Source organism: Cervus elaphus, chromosome 21 (assembly GCF_910594005.1).
Source record: "Cervus elaphus chromosome 21, mCerEla1.1, whole genome shotgun sequence".
In the NCBI taxonomy this organism is placed as follows: domain Eukaryota; kingdom Metazoa; phylum Chordata; class Mammalia; order Artiodactyla; family Cervidae; genus Cervus; species Cervus elaphus.
Window position 1 is genome coordinate 28,472,445 of NC_057835.1, and position 22,386 is coordinate 28,494,830.

Sequence of the window (22,386 nt, forward strand, 5' to 3'; positions counted from 1 at the left end):
GATTCCCTGACGGAGAGAACTCCAGCCTCGCCACTTTGAGGCTTCCTCTCCACCAGGCCTTGGCCTGGAAAACCACAGACTCTGAGCACATATGATTTTGTCTGCCACAGTACAAGACCTGCGCAAACGGGCAGTTTCTGACTACCCAGGCCTCATCCCGGGGTACCCCCAGCTCCCCTTAAGTGCCTGTCTGAGGAGGCTTAAGGCTTCCCAGAGGATTTACTATTTATTATAGCCAACACCTGAGGATCCCCTGTGGCTCAGTGGTTAAGAATCTGCCTGCAATGCAGAAGTGGGTTCCATCCCTCGGTAGGGAAGATCCCCTGAAGGAGGAAATGGCAACCCACTCCAGCATTCTTGCCTGGAGAATACCTTGGACAGAGGAGCCTGGCGGGCTACAGTCCGGGGTCACAAAGAGTCAGACACAATTGAGTACATACATAGCCAATACCTGACGTGGGCCCTGATTGCTGTTTCTGAGGGCATTTACAAAAAGGCCTTACAGCTGTGAATTCTTTCTCTGAAGCCTTGAGATGTGTCTCCCACAACCCAGGATTGGCTTCCTAAAGGACTCGAAAGCCATTTGAAATATCATCAGGAGGTTGAGGGCATCTGTCTCCTGCTTCCCCTGTAGCTCAGTTGGTAAAGAATCTGCCTGCAATTCTTAAGAATAATCCTTGTTTATTTTTCTTAAAGAAAAATTATTCTTATTCTTCCTTGGTAGTCCCTTATCAATTCCCTTGAGTATCAGAGGTACTCAAGACCTCTCTGGGAATGATCTGATTGCTGAAATGTTATTACCATGGCCCACGTGCAGGCTGGTTCTCTCTGTTCTAGCTCATGTGAGTATGTTTCTCAGTCATGTCCGACTCTTTGTGACCCCCATGAACTATATAGCCTGTCACGCTCCTCTGTCCATGGGATTCTCCAGGGAAGAATATTGGACTGGGTACCCAGTCCCTTCTCCAGGGGATATCTTCCTGACCCAGGGATCGAACTCAGGTCTCCTGCATTGCAGGCGGATTCTTTACCATCCATGCAACCAGGGAAGTCCACTCCAGCCCATTGATTTTAGATTAAATTGGCTCAAAGCTCACAGAATTCAACACCCTTTCCAATGTGTCACTTCCTTTCTCTGAGGACTTCCATCGTCATGACTCTCTCTGCCTTCTGAGATCCTGCTTCTTGACACATGTCTTTCCTTTCACCACGGAAGCATTTTATCTGCCCCCCTCCCCTCCGCGTTAATGGAGAGTTGTGAATCCTGGCAGCAGTAACATCAGTGCAAACTGCTGTTAAAAACCCATGTTAGAGACCCTGGGTTGGATCCCTGGTCAGGGAACTAGATCCCACATGCAGCAACTAAGAGTTTGAATGCCATACCTAAGACTTAGTGCAGCCAAATAAGTAAACATTAAAAAAAAAAAAAAAAAAGAATATTTTCTTAGCTGTTTTAAGTCTACCACCACTGAGGATCCCTCACATTTTTCTTCCACAAAGAGTCCAGGCTTACAAATTCCTTACCCCTCCTCACCCCACAGCCTTTCTAGGGCTAAGAAGTTCGGCCCCAGGATCCTCTGGGGTCTTGTTAGAAACACAGATTGCTGGCCCCACCCTGGTGTTTCTGATCTACTAGATGACTTCCCCAATGGCTCAACAAGTAAAAAATCCACCTGCAAAGCAGGAGACATGGGAGATGCGGGTTCTATCCCTGGGTTGGGAAGATCCCCGGGAAAAGGGCATGACAACCCACTCCAGTATTCCTGCCTGGGAAATCCCAGGGACAGAGGAGCCTGGCAGGCTGCAGTCCATGGGGCTGCAAAGAGTCAGACAGGACTGTGACTGAGCAAGACAGATCTGAGGTGGGCACCGAGAGTCCTGAGCCCCCAGGTAGTATTGATGCTGGTCTAGAGACCACTCTGAGAAACCCAGCTTTAGAACAACAAATTCCTTCCCAGTCTTAAAGAGAGCAGCACCTCCATCTCCCCTGCCTCCGCCCACCCCACCCTTCTCTTCATCCTGGCATCAGCAAATCTGCAACCTCAGGTGCGGGGAGGGGGGGAGTGCTTGCATTTTACTGCGAGCACTTATCAGCACCTTTCCCCCAATAAGCACAGTTTCCTTTCTAAGAGGCATGAGGTGCCAGGTTTAAAGAAAATGAGCCTTGTTTTTCCCCCACTGTGTTGCCTCATCATTGTAATTGTCAATATTACTGCTATCTGAATTTATGATGCAATTACTTTGTAGAAAACACTACGCTGAGTACTTTGCATGCATTTTATTCTTCAATCCCGTTGGGAGCTAATTCTCCACAAATCTTTCACATTTCTCCATATTAGGCATCATCAGTCAATTTGCTCAGATTTATTTCCATTCTGGGAGAGCAGAGATCAAGAGTATCCTCCCCCGGGGGACACCCCAGGGATGATGAGGACCACACCCTCCCTGCCCCAGGGAAGACTTGCGGACCTCTCAGGATAATTAATAGAATAGTTCTCTCCGGAGGACAGAGGGCGCGGGTTTGCCAGCAGCCTCTGAATAGGCTGTAGCTCAAACAGTAAAGAATCTGCCTGCAGTGTGGAAGACTTGGGTTCGAGCCCTGGGTTGGGAAGATCCCCTGGAGGAGGGAATGGCTACCCACTCCAGTATTCTTGCCTGGAGAATCCCCAGGGACAGAAGAGCCTGGTGGGTTACAGTCCATGGGGTCGCAAAGAGTCAGACAAGCCTGAGCAACTTTCACTTTCCTGGAGAAGTCTGGGGATTTCCAAAGATGCGTATTCCTGAGCTGTGATGCAGGACCACGGTGCGTCCACATGCACTGACCGCCTCATCGCACCAGTGGGATGTGAGGGTCAAGGGGCTCATGTTGCCTGCTCCGCGGTGAGTGACACACTCTTCAAATCCATGTGAGTACACTGTCCCTGTACCGCCAAATCTAGAGGCATTTGCCAAGCCTATCTAGCAGCTGTCACCCACCACTCCAGAGGAACTACCTGACTCCCTTCTTGGCAAATCTCTAAGACTGTTCTATTATTTCCATTCTTTGGAAGAGAAGAGCTAAAGCTTTATGCAGTTTAATAATATGTCCAATAGTAAGTGACAATGCCAGCTGATAAGTGACAGTGACAAGATCTGATCCCATGTCTGCCTGACTCAAATCTACTTTCTTTGCAATTATACATTTCTAGTGGCAATTCTGAGACCTTAAAAACAAAACAAAACAAAGAATCAGAAGTTCTCATTATTGTATTAAAGCTCTAAGTAACCTCACAGGAAGAAAACAAAATTTTCCACTGTCAGTGTACCCAAGGGATCCCCAACATACCTACCAGTGACAGTTGCTCCTGGACAATCTTCCTTGAAGCCAGGGAGGGGGAAGGGTCAACTCAATGTTTCTGACATCCCCTTTCAAAAAAAATATCTATTTTTATTTATTTGGCCACATTGGGTCTTAGTTGCAGCACACAGGCTCTCTTAGTAGCAGCATGTGACCCCCTAGTTGTGGCATGTGGGATCTAGCTCCCTGACCAGGGATTGAACCCAGTCCCCAGAATCTTAGCCACTGGACCATCAGGGACATCCCTGAGATCCTCATAAAGTCTGCTTTTCCTCCATTTCTCTTAGTAATTTATAGTATTTGTACATCTACATATCCATTTTCAGTCAGGTTTACTGAGGTATAACTTACATACAGTAACGTTCCTCAGTTGTAACTGTGTCGTGATCCCATCCCATGTTATGACACGTGTGGAGTCATGTGACCACCACCATGCTTGTGATGTAGGAATTTCCATCATCCTAAAATGCTTTCTTGTGCCCTGTTTTCAGGAATCCCGGTGTCCCTTCCTGATTCTTGGCAACCACTGATCTGCGTTATGTCTGTTTATTCCTCTTTTCTAGACTTTCATATAAATGGAGTTATAAAGCACGTAGTCATTCCTGTCTGACTTCCTTCCCTCAGCCCAGAGCTCTTGAGGTACATCCATGTGGTTACCTGGAACACTACTTCATTCTTTTTCTTTTTTTTGCTGAACAGTAAACTTTGTATGAATACACCTCAATGTGTTTGTCTTTTCAACAACTGATGGAAATCTGGGATGTGCTCAGTGCTTTGGGCTAATATGAATAAAGTTGCTATTAACATTTGAGTACACATCTTGTTAGAATATACATTTTCTCCCATCTCCTAGGGGCCATCTCCTGGAGGTTCCCATGTGTTCCCAGGATAAAGCCCAGCTCCTAGCATGGCACTGATACTTTTCAAGAACATTTCTCTGTCTTTCCCACTGTATATCTCTAAATATTTTCTGACACAAATTTGTATCTATGCACCCAAACAGTGCTAAGAGCTGGGGATAAATATGAACAGAGAAGATTCCAGTCTTTACAGAGCATCTAGTGGGTAAAATTGACTATAAACAAACCAAAATATAAAATAATTGCAGGGAATTCCCTGGTGGTCCAGTGGTTAGGACTCTGTACATCCACTGTGGAGGGCCCAGGTTCAATTCCTATTTGGGGAAGTAAGATACAAGATACCACAAGTCACATGGTGCAACCAAAAAAAAAAAAAAAAGATTGCTACCATGAGTGCTACAGAGAGATAAGATGACACTACTAGCTGCCATATGGCACTGGAAAACTTGGCTGGAGGTGAGAAGGTCACAGAACAACAGGCTGGGAGATCAACTGGGTCAGGCACATGAGCACAGATGCCATCAAGGTTAATGATGGGCTAGGGAAGAGGGACTCGGTGAGCCCAGAGTCAAAGCCTTTCATGAATCAGGTGGATTCCCAACAGGACAGTAGATGATAAAGCCTGATGTCATTAACTCCTAAGAAATTCTGGTTCCTGAAGGAGAAAAATAAATCATGTGAATATAGCAAAAGGAAGCAAGGAAGATGCTTATCTCTTGGTCTTAAGGTGCACAGGTTTAAGAACCCAGGATTACACAGGACGAAGGACTAAGAGTTGCTATGATTGCTACGGATCAGAAATGAGTAACATAGTCTCTGTCCTGAAGGGGCTGTTAACTCCCAAAGACTTGGGAGGAGAGGGGTGGAGAGGAGATGAAGTTCAGAGTGAGTGTCTTGTGCTAGTCAACAGCTGGAGAAGCTGGGCTACTAATGATAACAGAAGTAAATAGGTGAGAAATGGGAGGACAGATAGTGAAAATTGTAGTTTGGGTCCTGAATATATGGTTCCCTGGCTTCTAGCTTCTGCTCACTTGTGATTGCTCTGAGCTTCAGAAGCTTGAAAGGGATGCTTGACCAGGCATAGCAATGTGCTTGTCCACATACTCAGGCCTTTGCAAAGCCGTTCTGACTCAGTAATTTCCCTGTCTCTGACCCCCCATTCATGATACAAGTCAAATTTCACTTCCTCTTTGAGCTCCCCAGTCACCATTTGTACCTACCCACACCCTAAGTGAAAAAGAGCAGATACTGAATCAGCCGGATTCTCACGGCTTCCTGTTCAGAGTCTAATTTTAGTTCATACCCTCATGTAATTATTTGTTTACATTTCTGTTTACCCTTACTCTCATAATAGCTCCTTCAGGACAGAGATGATGTTACTCATTTCTGATCTATCGCAATCACAGCAATTCATGGAGTGTCAGTCCCATGCCCATCTTACCAACACAAGCTGATAGAAAGCATTAGAAATTCAACTCCATTGGTCTGTTACCTGTTTTGTGAGACCATGTTTTCTCTTATTTATTGTACTTATCTTGCTCAAGTTTCACAGCGTGCTCTTTCCATTAGTACTTTGAGCATAGCTAACAAATCCATGTCATCTTGTTCATCCAGTTTAGAATCCGGTGTGCTGTGTGAGTCTACATCCTGATAAATCCAAGTGTCCACACTCGGTGGCTTGTTCTTTCAATGAAGTTTCTCGCCTCCATTGTCTTGGTCACTTCAACTGCCCTTCTTCACCCAAGTGAGTATAGACTCCCTTTGTTTCAGAATTCAGAAAGCATTCCTTGCTTCACCCTGCTTGTATTTCTTAATGTCTTCACTAGGGCTTAAAATCAGCTTGGAACATTGACTGAAAACGGTTTTGGTTGTCACTGCGTGAATGAGCGGAAAATATCACTCTATATGTGGTCTTAATATTCAAGAGATTTTAGCTGCAAAGTAGACTAGATTTATGATCACTGTTGTGTTGCTTGCCACCTTTAACATATATATCCATTTATTTAGAGAGTACTGACAAATGACAAGGTGTAGACAGATTACCTGTTTCTGGATACATAAAGAGTGTGGAAATTAGAACACAGTCATGGTTAGGACAATGCAAAACACCCAAATCTACTTTAGCACAGATTCATGAATAAGATATCTGGTGAAGAGTATGCATATAGAGCATGACAAAAAAGTGTTAGTCACTCAGTTGAGTCTGACTCTTTTGTGAACCCTTGGACTGTAGCCTGCTAGGCTCCTCTGTCCATGGAACTCTCTAGGCAAGAATACTGGAGTGTGTTGCCATTTCCTACTCCAGGGAATCTTACTGATCCAGCGCTTGAACCCTGGTCTCCTGCATTGCAGGCAGATTCTTTATCGTCTGAGCCACCAGGAAATACCCATTATATAGCATATTGCTTTAAAAAAAATTTTTATTTATCTGGTTTTACCAGGTCTTAGTTTCGGCATGTGAAATCCAGTTCCCTGACCAGGGATCGAACCCGGGCCCCCTGCATTGGGAACATGAGTCTTAGCCACTGGACACCGGGGAAGTCCCAGCATATTGCTTTATAAATGATATAGATTGCTTTTGAAAATAATGAGATCTCATCAGAATGCTCCCTAAAGATGTTCACAACTTCACCTCAAAAAGGATGACTATTAACTTACATGGAAAAAAAGATTCTGATTTAAGGACCTTGAAAGGGCAAGATTATCCCGGATCATCTAGATGTGCCCACTCTAATCACATGGGTCCTCTCCAAGCTGTGGTCACAGGGAGGTGTGAGTGCAGAAGAGAGACCCCGAGAGACGGCAGTGGGAGACTCAAGTCACACTTGCCGACCTGGAAGACAAAGGCCATGAACTAGGGGATGCAGGCGCCCTCAGCAGATTGGAAGAAGCAGAGAACCAGATTCTCCCCCGGAGCCTCCAGGCAGGAGCAGGGCCTTGCTGACACCTTGGTTTTAGCTCCGTAAGATTCCAACTCTGTTGGAAGCCACAGAGTTCATAGTAATTTGACACCTCAGCCATTGGAAACCAAAACAAGACAGTATTGTAAGGCGGATGGAATGGCTTTCCAGAAAGAAAAACCAACCAACCAACCCAGTGAAACCTGGGCTGAGAGTTGTATATAATTTAGATGGAAATGGGGAATGTGACTGGAGAGCATGAATTATCTTTGATCATTATTTTCCAGACAGGCCTGATGATCACTTAAAACAGAGAAAAAGACTGCACAATATCCACCAAGCTGTTCACAGTATTGCTTCAATGGTGGGATTATGGGTAGAGCAGTCCCCCCTTATCCGAAGTTTCACTTTCTGGAGTTTCAGTAACCCACAGTCAACTTCAGCCTGGAATACTAAATGGAAAATTCCAGAAATAAACAATTCATAAGTTTTAAATTGCATACCATTCTCAGTAGTGTTGTCTGGGGAGTGTGTAATTTCCTCGGTTCTGTCTTGCCACAGAAAAAATTTGAAGTGACAGACGGACCAGTGTTATAGCTCAGTTTTATTGGCAGGTAAAGAAAATACATCCTCGAGGCGTGAGGGTGGGCAGACCCAAAAGAGGGGAAGAGAAGAGAAGTCCCAGGCTCAGTTTTGGTTCTTCTTTTTATATGTTTTTTTCTCCTCCCTCTGAGCCTGCCCTATGTAAATTGGGCTAGCCAGGAGTGCTGTTTGTTCTACCTGAGGTCCTCACTCCAGTCCTTGGACCTTCCTTTGTTCTATTTTTGTGGGCTTTTCCCCTCTTTGTCTTTTAGCCACCGCCATTTTGGACTCCTTTCTCCTATTCTAACTACCTAACATTCCCCCCTCGGAGAAGGCAATGGCACCCCACTCCAGTGCTCTTGCCTGGAAAATCCCATGGACAGAGGAGCCTGGTAGGCTGCAGTCCATCGGGTCGCTCCGAGTCAGACATGACTGAGAGACTTCACTTTCACTTTTCACTTTCACACATTGGAGAAGGAAATGGCAACCCACTCCAGTATTCTTGCCTTGAGAATCCCAGGGACGGGGGAGCCTGGTGGGCTGACGTCTATGGGGTCGCACAGGGTCGGACACGACTGAAGTGACTTAGCAGCAGCAGCAACATTCCCCCCTCAAGAGACGGGAGGCCCAATTCTTTGGGAATAAGGGCATAGAAGTCTTTCTGGCTACTTCCTGCTGAACTGGGATGGAGAGGGGCATTGGGCCTCCCCCTCTTGCTAGTCTTAAGCCTCAGAGTCCTTATAGCAGTGTCCATCTAAGGGTGAGTGATATTTTCTGTGGTTGGCTGTAGTTTTATATATTCTTGTTGAACTGGCACTGCATGTTGTAGCTTGTTGACCTGGGCCGAGGCAAAACAGATTAGACAGTTGAAAATATATGGAGCAATCATAAACAGCATCAATATGGTGATAACAGGAATTAGTAGGGGTATTAGTCAACTCCAAATTCCCCTCTCCAGGAGAAGGATTCCCCCAAAGAGAGACTGTAGCCACCCCAAGAACTCTCCAGCTCATTCTTTGAGATCCTGTAGGATCTGAATGTTTTCCTTGAGGACCGTGAGACTTTCTTAGCTGGAGGTATTTACCCAGAAACATCACGTCTCATTCAAGGTGGCTCAAGCCCCTCCTTATTCAGGGATCAGGAGATCTATCTCCTGTCTGTTTTAGAGTACAACCCCTGCCAAGCTGTGTTGGCTTCTTAGCACTATTCTGAGAAATCTTATCCCCAGAAACTTAATTTTGGGGGTGTTCATTAGAATGACACTCATTTGCAGTCCTAAATAAATATCTGAGATCTCCCAGGGGCTCACAGGTGTATTGAGTGTCCTCTTCTGTTTCCTTCCATGGCTTGACTCATGAGTAGTGAATCCAGGAGTCATGTGCTGGGGTAAAAAGTATTACAGGGTAGGGGCCCTCACATGTGGCGTGGAGTTGACCCATGACTTTGGGGACCCATCCTTCCAGACTTTAATTAGGACTTGAGTCCCTGGAGCATATAGTGGTGGTTCTTTAGAATCTTTTGGGTCCTGGTTGACACCTCAAAGCATATATCTTGTTGGAATTGTCCAATGGCCATGGTATAAGACTGGAGGGTCTGAGCCTCTGGATCTAGGAAGAGGTTATTGACATAAACAAAAGGTCTCCCATATAGCATCTCATAAGGGCTAAAGCCAACCTGTTCCTTAGGGGCAATACAGGTGTGGAGGACAGCTATTGGTAAAGCCTCCTTCCATCCCAGTGAGGCCTCCTGGGTTATCTTTTTTATTTGCCGATTTTAATAACTGGCTGGCTCTTTCTACTTTTCCTGAAGACTGAGGCCTCCAGGCACAATGGAGATGATAAGTAATGCCCAATGCTTTAGAGACCCCTTGGATGACCTTAGAAGTAAATGATGTCCTATTGTCACTTTGTAATGACCTGGGCAGACCAAATCTTGAAATGATTTCATGGAGCAGTTGTTTTTTTGTTTTTGTATTTTTACCACCTCCTCAGCCTTCTCAGTCCAGGTTGGAAAGTCTTATCCATCTTGTGAATATATCTATCATGACTAATAGCTATTTGTACCCTTGAGAAACTGGCATCTGGGTGAAGTCCATCTGCCTGTCCTCTCCTGGGTAAGTCCCACGTCATTGGACAGGTTGGGCTAGCTGGGGTCTTTGAACTCCTTGAGGGTTAATTGGGACAAGAGGCAACCACTTGCCTTATAGTCATTTGGAGGCCTGTTCCTCTGAAGGACCTTTCTAGTAATCTTTGGAGGGCTTTCCTCCCCTAAATGAGGGGTGGCATGTAAGGAGTTAACCAACTTCCATTGGAGGTTCCCAGGCAGAAAAAGGAGTCCCTCCTTTTGGAACCACCCTATATGATCTTCTTGATAGCCCTCACTCTTAGCTTTAAGAGTTTCACCTTTAGTATATGAAGGAGTTTCTGGCAGGTTAGTCTGTGGAACTAAGGTGGCAACCCCTATCAGGTCATGGTTCTGTAACGCTGCTCTCTCAGCTGCCTGATCAGCTGCTTGGTTCCCTCGTGCCATTTCTGTGCTCCTTTTTTGGTGCCCTTTACAGCGGGAGACTGAAACCTCAGCGGGCAGATGGACTGCCTCCAAGAGTCTAAGGATTTGATCACCATATTTGATTGGGGACTCTCGGATGGTCAAGTGGCCTCTTTCCTTCCAAATAGCAGCATGTTATGTAGCACCAGAAAGGCATACTTGGAGTCAGTGTAAATGGCTACTTTTTTTCCTTTCCCAGCTCTAAAGCTTGAGTCAGGGCTATGAGCTCAGCTAATTGGGCTGAAGTACCCGGTCTTTAGCTGAGGTCTTTAGCTTTTATGTTCTCAAAATTGGAGGCTATAGCAAGTCCAGCTTTTCTTTTTCCATCAAAGACAAAGCTGCTTCCGTCAGTGTACCAGATTTCCTCAGGATTGGTCAGAGGATCTTCTGACAACCCCTCTTGGGGTTTTGTCCAATGGTCCAAAGTTTCTAGGCAAGAGTGAAAGGGGAGAGAGCCCTTGGGGGTAGGCAGGAGGGTAGCTGGGTTAAGAACCTCACAAGAGGACATATTCAGGCCTGGATTTTCCATCAGCACTACTTGATATCTGAGGATTCTTTAACCAGACATCCATACACGGCCTCTCCCGTTCAGGAGTTGTTTCACTTGGTGGCTGGTAAAAATAGTTTGCCCCCAAAGAGAGTTTTAAAGCATCTTCTATCGGGACTGCAATAGCTGCAAGATTTCAAAGGCAGGGAAAGATCTCTTCCCAATAAGAATAGGACACTCAGGGGCCACCAGAAACTGGTGGGATAATATTTGCCCATCCCAGCAACAAAGAAGTGCTCAAGTGAATCTTTTTGTTAATTGTTTTTCCTGTAGCATGCAAAATAGTACAGGTTTGGGAGGAGAAGGCTCCAGAGTAGGAGGTCAGGACAGAGTAGGTAGCCCCCGTGTCAACAAGAAATTCTCAGACCTACCTGCACATCCAGTTGCACCCTTGGCTCCAGCCCCGTGATGGTTATCTGTGACAGGCGGGCTGGCTGGAGCGGGCCGCTTCAGTCCTGTTGAACCATCCTGAGGGAAGGCTTGGCGCTTGATCTCAAGGCTCTTGGGCCCCAAGGGCAGAGTGCTGCCCAGTGTCCCAACTGATGGCATTTGTAGCAAGCCATTTTAGGAGACTTGTCACTGTTTGGACACTCTTTGGCCCAACGTCCCGCCTGTCTACAAGTTTAGGCATTTGCCTCGTGCTTTGTCCTTCAACGACTCAGGGTTGCTATAGGGCTTCCCTGGAGGGCGGCCAGCATCTGGGCATGCCTTGTCTCTTTCCTTTTCTCCCTTTCCTGGGCCTTGGCCTCCCTCTCCTGTTCTCTGTAATAAAAGGTATTGGTGGCTGTCTGGACCATCTCATCTAAAGAGGCAGCAGGGTTCTGCTGCCGTAGCTGTTGTAACTTTATCCCGATGTCTGAGGTGCACTGGGATAGGAATTTGTCCTTTAAAATCACCTGTCCCCCATGAGTCTAAGTCTAGACTGGTAAACTTTTGGAGGGCCTCTTTTAGCCTTTCCAGAAAGGCCATGGGGTTCTCATTGGACTCCTGAGTTATTGCTGAGACCAGGCGTAGTCCCACAGCTAATAGGCTTCCTTCTATTTCCATGGGTGGACTTCCTGAGGGATGAGTCTTTCTGAAGCTTATTCTACCCAGTACTGTTGCAACCTGAGAGCCGGGCAACCCCAGGTCAGATTGAGATGTAACAACTTCCTGGAGATCGAATCCCCAGGCAGGTTGAGGCATGTCAGGCTCCCGAGAATAGGGTCCCTGGTCAGGTCGAGGCATGTTGACCTCCTGGGACCCCTGAACTGGCAGATCTCCGAGCAGGTCGAGGTGTGACAACCTCCCAGGGACCAGATCCCTAGGCAGGTTGAGGCAGGTTGACCTCCTGGGACCCCAGGCTGGTGGATCCCTGAGCAGGCTGAGATGTAACAACCTCCCAGGGACTGGATCCCTAGGCAGGTCAACCTCCTGGGACCCCCAGGCTGGAGTTGGGCATCGCCAAGGTCTCCAGCAAGACCAGTGCTGGGTAGGATTAAGGGGCTGTAATCTTAACTCATTGCTGGTTTGTCCACCACTGATTGGAATAGATACCATGATGTAAAGCAATCCAAGTCTGTGCCCTGAGACTGGGAACCTGGCAAAACAGCCATAAGCCTATTGCTCTGAGGGAATGTAAGTCACTGATTTCCTCCCCTGGTCCTCCATAAGAGCAGACTAGGGTGTTTCCAATGGTAAACATTTCATTGTTGCAGACCCACTTTAGGTAATAGCAGAAGTAATGACAAAGAAGTGGGTTATCTGGTCCTTTTAGGGATATTAAAGTATTTTAATAATAAGCGGGATGGAGTGATGTTGCCTACAAGGGGGCAGGGTCCTGGTTGTAGGAGTTAGTAAGTGGCTTAAGAACAAATTGATAAGAGGCAACAGACCAGATGGTCCATAAAAGTGGAGTGCAGATTTGATTCAGGGGTATGTTTGTAACTTTAGGAGAAGGGTGGCAAGGGTTTGGGCCCAAACGGCCTGTAGGGCTAACTCCCAAAGTGGCAAACATTATCCTCGGAAGCCCAATTGCCCTTGAAGGGACGCCACCAACAGATGGACTTCTAGCAGGCATTGTGTGCCTGTCACCCGCCCTAGCGGGCTCACTGAGAGATGCTGTTGTTGCACGTGTTGTAGGAAACATGTAAGATGAAGGCCTGAATACCTAGAGAGACTGGATATTATACAGCATTTCTCTCCCAAAGTTCATTTATTTTCTGGCTGTCCCCCCAGAAGATTGTAGAGGCAACACTGTGGGCCCAGACGGGGCTCAGGAAAAGAGCATGAAACGGGAGGGAAGAGGACAGGGCACAACTTTTGAAAGAATAACAGCCCAAGGGCATAAAATAAACTGATTAAAATCAAATGGGTCCAAGATGACAAGTTAAATTCAACTAAACCTTGATCCTCAATCTAAGCTAAATGACATACCCAAAGGTGCCAGGACAGTTCCAGTCACCGTCAAAAGAGGGAGGAGTGGGTGATTCCCCAAATGTTGGAATGATCCTCCCACTCATTAGCATATGAAATCACCCAGCTGGGAAAAAACTAACCACACCACATTCCATGGGCTTTGCGCCCTCCTCTGTGATAGCCCACACCCTGTGGAGTGTGCTTCTCTATGAATCCAAACAAAGCTACCTCTTATCTCCTGCTGTGTCTCTCACAGAAATTTTGCAATGAGACATCAGAGCCTGAGCTTCATTAGGTCCTGAAGCCAGGCACTGGGTTTTGGCGGGGCTCAAGTCCCAGTCGAATACAACTGAGTGACTAAACATAGCACAGAGTCCCTGCCACGTGGGTTTGAGTCCCAATCTTAGGTAAACGGTTTCAAGCATAACTTTCAGAAATGAAAAGATGATGACCTGCCCAATAGTTTGTAAGCAGTGGCATAGATGCAGAGAGGAACTGAAGGACGGGAGGAATAAGCAGTGGGAAAAATGTACTGAGGAATCCCCTTCATAACCTGCTGGAAAATCTGCTAAAAATACCTGACCTATGCTCACAGTTTTCATTGGCCTGGTCCTCAGCACAAACGAGATTAAGGACAGAAGAACCCCCACCCGCTTGGACAACAGCTACTAGAGCACAGAGCCTTCAGAATACACTGGGGAGTAGGCTCTCCAGAGTCCCTCAGTTGCACCCACTGCCATTGGCCTGTCTGCGGGGGGTTCAAGGAAACAAGAAATGAGAGATTGTAAAGGATTTAAGATTTTGTTAGCCATATGTTCTTCCAGCCATAGGAATGAAGGATTCCTACCTGAACAGGAGGTCTCCTGCAATCTGAGACTGGGCCGCATGAGCTTTCTGCTGAGTTTGTTTTTGCTGTTCTGGTTTCCAGCATGCTGGGCTTCTTGTCCCTTCCACTGTGCTGGGATTTCTTTGCGTTCAGCTTCTGCCATGGGAGCTTCACCAAGTCGGGCTTCTGCTGTGCTTGGCCTCCACTTTGCAGGGGCCAAGCCAAGGTTGTTTCAGCCAGGTTAAATCTGAGAAACAGCCCCATATATGTCAGGGGAGTGTGTAATTTCCTTGGTTCCATCCTGCTGCAGCAAAAACTTGAAGTGACGGACGGACCAGTGTTACAGCTCAGTTTTATTGGCAAGTAAAGGAAAATATATCCTTGAGGCGTGAGGGCAAGTCGACCCAAAAGACACAAAGAGAAGTCCCTGGCTCAATTTTGGCTCCTCCTTTTATATGATTTTTCTCCTCCCCCCTGAGCCTGCCCTACGTAAATTGGGCTAGCCACGAGGGCTGTATGTTTTACTTGAGGTCCTTACTCCAGTCTTCAGACCTTCCTTTGTTCTATTTTTGAGGGCTTTTCCCTTCTTTGTCTTTTAGCCACCTCGATTTTGGACTCCTTTTTCCTATTCTAACTACCTAACAGTGTGATGAAATCTTCCTGTCCAGTTTCATCCCCCGACATGGGGTCCCAGCCATAGACATGATCGGCTCCTGACAGTCAACCCAAGGTTTAAGGTCCTCCTACTGACAGAAGGTCAGTAGTAACCTAACACACTGCCTATACCACTGACTTCTCTCCTTTTCATCACATAGGCATTTCATCTTCTCACACTGTCACAAGAAGGGTGAGAACAGTACAATAAAATATTTTGAGCGAGACCACATTCATATAACTTTTAATACAGCATACTTTTCTGTTTTATTGTGAGTTATTATTGTTAATCTCTTACTATGCCTATTGCCATTTCCTACTATGCCAAATTTATAACCTAAACTTTATCATAGGTATGCATGTCTAAGAGAAAAACAGTATCTATGGCGTTTGGTCCTACATATGATTTCAGGCACCCACTGGCAGCTTGGAACATATTCCCCAGAGATGACAGTGGGCACTGTACATATGGATATATATTTCCCCTATCCATTTATTTATATACTTGCTTAGCTTTTTTATTTTTGTACAACAAATATGTATCATTTTGTGTGTTAACAAAATACTTGACAAAAAAAAATGGAAGTGAGCAAAAGAAGAAATTATTTACTGCAAAAAGATTTGGCTCAAAGGTCTTTCATACTGAAAATCATGACCCAAGACCAAGTTTTCCAGTCAGTAATAAATTCTCTTTCTAAATACTCTGAGATGCAACATACACACACACACACACACACATGAATCAAAAATTAGAATTTTAAAAAACCTTCATATAGCACCATGAGCTTTATATTTTCCTAATATTCAAAAGAATATTCTTGATGAAATCAGTGTGGATATTACCAACTGTGATTGTTTTAAAAAACATAGTAATGAGATTTGTCAGCATTTGGAAGTTACAAAATCACATGTGGGTGAAAGGTTCTTTCAGAGTGGGAGACTGATTGACTGAAAAGTTCACTGATATAGTTTCAGTTTCCCCATTCAATCAACCTTTAAAAAGTTATGACTTGTTGAGCTACTGTTGAACCAAAAAGGAAAGTTCATTTACATGAGAAGACTATTAAATACCCTTCCCTTTTCTAATTAAATATCCCTCTGAGATCAGATTTTCTTCAGATACTTCAACCAGAATGACATATCACAAGGGATTACATGCCCAGGATACTGCTAGAATTCAGTTTTCCTCTATTAAACCAGACATTAAAGAAACTGTCAAATATGAAACAATGACATTCTTCTAATTAATTTTATTCCAAAACATGTTTTATGCAAATATTTATTTTAACAGGCAGTGGATTTATTACTGTCATTTTAAAATATTTTAAAAACATCTAGCTATCAATTTCTAAGATAGTAAATATCCACATAAACAAAAGTTTTCAGTAATTTTTAAGGGTGTAAATGGGTTTGGGAGAGGAAGTCTGAGAATGGCTAAATAAAGTCATTAGGAAGTTCTAGAATCTAACAACTTCTGACAGAGAGATGGAAAAATTGTTAGCAAGGAGTCTTGTTTATTTGACACACCTGTTGTCTCAGGAAGGGTTAAGAATATTAGAAGTCAGACTTCCCTCATGGCACAGTGGGTAAGAATCCACCTGCCAATGCAGGCAACATGGGTTCTACGCCTGATCCAGGAAGATTCTACATGCCACGGAGCAACCAAGTCCTTCAGCCACAACAACTGAGCCTGTGCTCTATGGCCAGGGTGGCAACAAGAGAAGCCACCGCAATGAGAAGCCTGTCCACCGCAACTAGAGGGTAGCCCCTAGCTCGCTGCAACTAGCGAAAGCCCACATGCAGCAATGAAGATCCAGTGCACCTGTAAATAAATAAATAAAATCACAATTCTAAGAACAGTTCCAGTTATCCACACAACTTCTAAGGTTTCTAGTTGTTGTGGCAAACTGAACTGTAAATGAATTACTTTAATATAAAAGAGATTTTCCTATCCTATCAGTAATAAAAAGTGCAAAAGTATGAAAGATTTTGATCCCTTGCTTCAGGAGAAGATGGTACTTTATTAAAAGAAGGAGAAAAAAAAAAAAAAAAAGAAGGGAAATTGATACTAGAAGATAAGAGTTTTGGAGCTGTTCTAGAGAAAATAGCCACTAAGAAACTTTGTGATAGGGACTTCCTGGCGGTCCGGTGGTTAGGACGCCCCATCTCCACTGCAGGAGGCATGGGATTGGATCCTGGTTGGGGAACTAAGATCCCATATGCCATACAGCCAAAAAAAAAAAAAGAAGAAATAAACTCTGCAATAAACAGAATTACATATCAAGAAAAGACTGGAATCTCTAACTTGGCTGAAGAGATTTGAAACAAGGGTAATACGTCAGCCAAAATAAAACCTCAAGTTAAGAAACTTCCTCTATTCCTATAGTTTTTATAAAGTATAACATCAGTGTAGATAACCAGAGAAAACATAATTTTTATCCGTGTAAGTTCTTAGCTGCCTTGTCACCACTAGCTGGGCCATGGTCACGGTGACAAATAACAGCCCTTAAACTGACAATCTGTAATACAGAGAGTTCACATATGGAGAACTGGGAATTCATTTCAGGTAATTTAATTTTCCCTCTCTATCCAGCAGGGAAAATGTCTCAGATATTTTCTAGAGTAAATGATCACGTTCCCCTGAAGATGATTCTAGAGGTACAGTATTCTAATGCTAGTTAATTGAGCCGGTGATTCCCTCAGCACTCAGGCTTCACCAGCTACACACAGGAGCTCAATGGACTGTAACACAGTGCTGGCCCGAAAGGGCTACTGAAAAGCTCCATCGCTGCACACCCTTCAGCCGCAAGGATGCTGACTTGATGGTGATCCAGATGGAGGCTGATGGTTGGAACTCACCGATGTCTTTGTACCACTGACCATTTTTTTTTTTTTTATGCTCATTCACTTAAGCCCTGTCACAGCACATCTACTGTCTCATAAGTTAGCAGTTAAAAGAAAATACAAACACTTGTTTTTTAAAAAATTGGGTTAGCGGTCTACTCTCTTTGAGTGAGAATCTATGGATGAAAAAGCATATGATTTAATAATAACTGCATTGCAACAATCATTACGGTGTTGGGTTCCAGATAATTGAGGACACAAATGCAGAAGGTGTTTGTGGATTTTTGGCAATCAGCATCCATTGCCTCTTTGCCATAGAATACTCATTGCCTTTTGAGGACTATCTCATCTCCCATTGAATTTAATCTGGTGGAACTTGTTAGACAGATGTTTCTGCCTTGCCAAGCTGATGGCTTGGCACAGGACCCAAACTTGATGCACCTTCCATGCAACTCAAATCTTGACTAGAGTGCCAGAAACTGAGAATGGTTTCTGATTTATTCTAGAGGCACAAACTAGGAAAAGCTGTTCTCGCTCCCACTTCATTCCTGCCTTTCCCGTTCTCTAGTTACCTGGGCTCCTATCCACATAACTCACTTCTCCAGCCACTGATTCTCTGAATTCCTGATACCGGTCCAGAAAACTTCTTTTTATCAATTAATTGGAGGATAATTGCTTTACAATATTGTATTGGTTTCTGCTGCACATCAACATGAATCAGCCATAGGAATACATTTGTCCCCTCCCTCTTGAACCTCTCTCCCACTTCCCACCCAATCCATCCCTTCTAGGTTGTCACAGAGCACAGGTTTAAATTCCCCGAGTCAAACAGCAAATTCCCACTGGCTGTCTATTTTGCTAAAATAAACAAGCAGCTCCTGTAGCTCAATACCCAAAAAACAAACAACCCATTCAAAAAGTGGACAGAAGATCCAAACACCTTCTAAGAAGACAATACAGATGGCTAATAAACACATGAAAAGATGCTCAACATTGCTTATTATTAGAGAAATGCAAATCTGAACTACAGTGAGGTATCACCTCACACCAGTCAGAATGGCCATCATCAATGGCCATGATGATGTGTGGAGAGAGGGTGTGGAAAAAAGGGAACCCTCTTGTACTGTTGGTGGGAATAGTATGTAATAATATGTAAACTGGGAATTGGTGGGAATAATATGTAAACTGATACAGCCACTATGGAGAACAATCACTACGGAGATTCTTTAAAAAACTAGGAATAAAACTACCATATGACCCAACAATCCCAGAAAACTTCCTTTTTGCTTAAGTTAGTCAGAGCCTAGACATCCAGTTTTTGGCTTGCAACCAAAGAGGCCCCATATAAAGTGTCCACATATGTATTACATTTAAACCTGCTAAGAGGAGTTGTGATTTCTTGCTACCTAAAGAACATTAGTCAAGACTTTCCTGGTGGTCCAGTGGCTAAGATTCTGCGCTCCCAATGCAGGGGACCTGGGTTCGATCCCTTGTCGGGGAACTAGATCCTACATGCTGCAAACTAAGACCCAGTGCAACCAAATAAATAAATAAAAATAAATCTTAAAAAAGTCTTAGTCACGTGCAAGAATGTGCTGGCATAAATCCCTCAAACCTTGGTCAATTCAAATACCCCAAGTATTCATGAGAACAAAGAACTGAAAGAATCATTGCACAACACGTACTCTGCACCAGGCATTGTGTTCAACCCCAGGGCCGATACTGGAAACAGGGAGATAAGAATAAAATGACTGCTTGTCTTCACAGAACATACAATCTAACGAAGCAAACAGACATGCACACAAATAGAACCCATGCAGAGGTCGGAACAAAGGACTGGGCGAGGGGGTGCAGAAGAAACTGCACTTTCCCTCTGCCAAGTAGCTCAAGGAGGAGTCTGGCTTACAATTAATTGGATTTCTCCAACCTGAGAGGGAGAGGAAATGTCTCAGGAAAATTAAAAAGACAGATCATGAAAGACTGGCTTGATTGGGAACAAAGAGAGGGTCCCGGCAGTTAGAAGGCAGAGTGTGGGAGGTGTGACCGTGAGAACAGGAGGTGGGTGAGCTGGTGGGTATGATGCTGGAGCAAGGTTGGGTCTGGGTTTTGGGGAACTGGCTGTGGAGACCCTGGACACGTCCTGGGATTGGAAAGGTAAGCCCACCTTCCAGCAGGAGAGGCAGAGAGTAAATGTCCAGTGATGAAGTGAGTTATTTCACTGCAGCCGTGGTCACTGCTGAAAAGATGAAGCACGCAGCTTGCCGGGGTCACAGGATCTGCCTGAAATTGTCTGTGTGCACGTGACACGTGCCACCCATGTGCACGCACGCATGCGCACACACACGATCCTTGTCTAAGATAATGCTGTCAGGCTGTGAAAAATTGACCACTCTGTGTGGCGAGGAAAGAGCCCTGGGGGGGAGGGAGCCGGGCAAGGTGAAGTGGCAGAAGCCAGGGTCACAGAAGCACAGATCCCCTGTGGGGATGTTGCCTCACGTTCACACAAGCCTCAAATTTAGATACCTAGCTCCAGCTGAGGTTGTGCACACACGTGCAGTGTACATGAGTATTCAAAGCATTGATTTATTAAATAAACATGCCGTAGTTTTTGACTCCCTATTTTATCTTTTGGGGGCTTTCTTCTTCATAGCATCTAGCATTCCACAGTCATTGGGCCCCTCTCACCTCTGCTGGGGGCTGGGAGCTGGTCACACAGGCCTTGTTGGCTGTGGCAGGACTGGACTCCTCTCTCCAGGGCAGTGGGGGCCTCCGAGGGGTTCAGTCCATACCTGAGAATCGCTGTGACCATTTTTCCACATTAATCATCTCTGTTCTCTTTTCACCGTTGCTTGCCAAGGGGAGTATTTTTAGCCTTATGTTACAAATGGGGAAACCAAGGCTAAGAATAGGCTAAATAATTCCCCAGTTCACACTGCTGGAAATGGTCAAGCCAGCAGAATAGTAGAGGCCTGACTCCCAAACTCAAGCCCCCTCCACTGACTGCCTCGTGGCTACTCCACTGCCCGACAGAATTTTAAGAAATCTTGGAATTAGCCTCCAACTAATAAAAATAGATGGAACAAAAAAAAAAAAAGGAAATCTTGGGCACCAAGGAGAGAAGGGCAGCGTTACAGGCTGCACTGCAGCCCCCTCAAATTCAGTATTTGAAGTTCTAACCCTTACTATATGTGATGCGAACATATTTGGAGATGGGGGTCTTTAGTTACAATGAGTGCATAGAGTAGGCCCTTAATAGCATGACCAGGGTCCTCATCAAACGGGGACATTTGCCCTGGATATGTTACAGTGTCTCCGAGTTTACAGTCTACGGCAACTTGACTAGAATGCATATCCTCCTGTTGTGTGAAAATTGTATAAATCTTAATTATGTTGAATTGGTTCATAATGCTTTTCTGGTCAACTATACCCATCTACTTCTCTGTCTGTTGTATTAATTTTTAAGAGTATGATATTGAAACTCCGACTAAAAATCTTGATTTTACATGTTTCTTGTCTTGAGTCATGCGTGCATGCTCAGTCGCTCAGTCGTGTCCAACTCTGCAGCCCCATGGACTGCAGCCCACCAGGCTCCTCTGTCCATGGGGTTTCCCAGGCAAGAATACTGGAGTGGGTTGCCATTTTCTCCCCCAGGGGATCTTCTCAACCCAGGGATTGAACCTCAGTCTTTTGCATCTCCTGCATTGGCAGGCAGATTCTTTACCACTGCACCACCCAGGAAGCCCAATTTACCTATTTAATAAAAATAACTGTAGTATATAGTGGAGCTATATGTAACTTTGTTCTGTATTTTCCAAGTCTCCTGTAAATGTGTTATTGTACTTTCATAATTAAAAAAATTAAAAAAGCTTAAATGAGATATGATACGAGATATGGTCCCTTGTGCATTCCCTCGTCAAACACTAATGGAGCATCCAATATTATGTGGCAGCCAGGATGGGAGAGGAGTTTGGGGGAGAATAGATACATGTACTTGTATGGCTGAGTCTCTTTGCTGTTCAACTGAAACTATCACATAGTTAATCGGCTATACTCCAATACAAAATTAAAAAAAAAAGAGGACGTTTGGATGCAGACATGTACACATGAAGACACAGGTAGAAGGCGGCATCAGAAGCACACAACACTTTGATCTTGACCTTCTAGCCTCCAGAACAGTGAGAAAACCTATTTCTGATGGTTAAGCTGTCCACCTGTGGTGCTTTGTTATGTCGGCCTGGAGCAAAGAAGCCGCCTTGGGAAGTTTGTCACCTTCTTTGCTGCTTCTTTGTGGTTGATTCTGTTCCTTTCCACTGATGCCCCCATTCCTTGCAGATTTCCTGATACAAGCCTCCAGTTGTAGGGTTGTATCTGAGCTTTCTACACCTGGTCATCTTCCGTAAATAAAAATCATTTTCAGGTTAATCTTCAAAACCTTTCCTTCCTATCACATGGTGATGCATAGCAAAAGATGAAGCCATTCAAGTTAATCTTTGCAATCATCAATATTAGCCCTCCAAGCTGAGGTAAAGCCTTTATTCAAAGACATTAAGAATGTTAAGACATAATTAAAGCTCTTAAAGAATGTCAGGCACAAGGAGTTAATCAGAAGACAGATTTCTGAGTAAAGAAAACTTTCAGCATCTTATGAATCATTCTCCAAAACTCATCTAAAAGGCTGAGTCCACGGAAAGAAATATTTTGGCAGATGGATGGGTTGAGAAGCTCTGTGTAAATTTACTCTCATTTACAATCCCATGACTTGTTTGGCTTCACTAATTGAATCAGTTTCTTGTGTATTTTTTTCTCTTAAAAACAAAAAATCCAAAGACAGAACTAACCTAATGTCTTTAGGCACCTGTATTTTGTCTTCTGGAGACTTTTTAGTGTGATAA

The 22,386-nt window shown here is 44.6% G+C and overlaps 1 long non-coding RNA gene across 2 annotated transcripts in view; it reads left to right on the forward strand.

Annotated features, from left to right (window-relative positions):
* Positions 1–2,510: 2,510 nt before the first annotated feature.
* Positions 2,511–22,386, forward strand: part of LOC122679599 — a 53,883-nt gene continuing 34,007 nt past the window's right edge. For both annotated transcript variants that reach the window (XR_006336452.1, XR_006336453.1), the window contains exons 1-2: positions 2,511–2,906; positions 5,812–5,941. This is a non-coding gene — a long non-coding RNA (uncharacterized LOC122679599). The remainder of the gene's footprint in view (positions 2,907–5,811; positions 5,942–22,386) is intronic.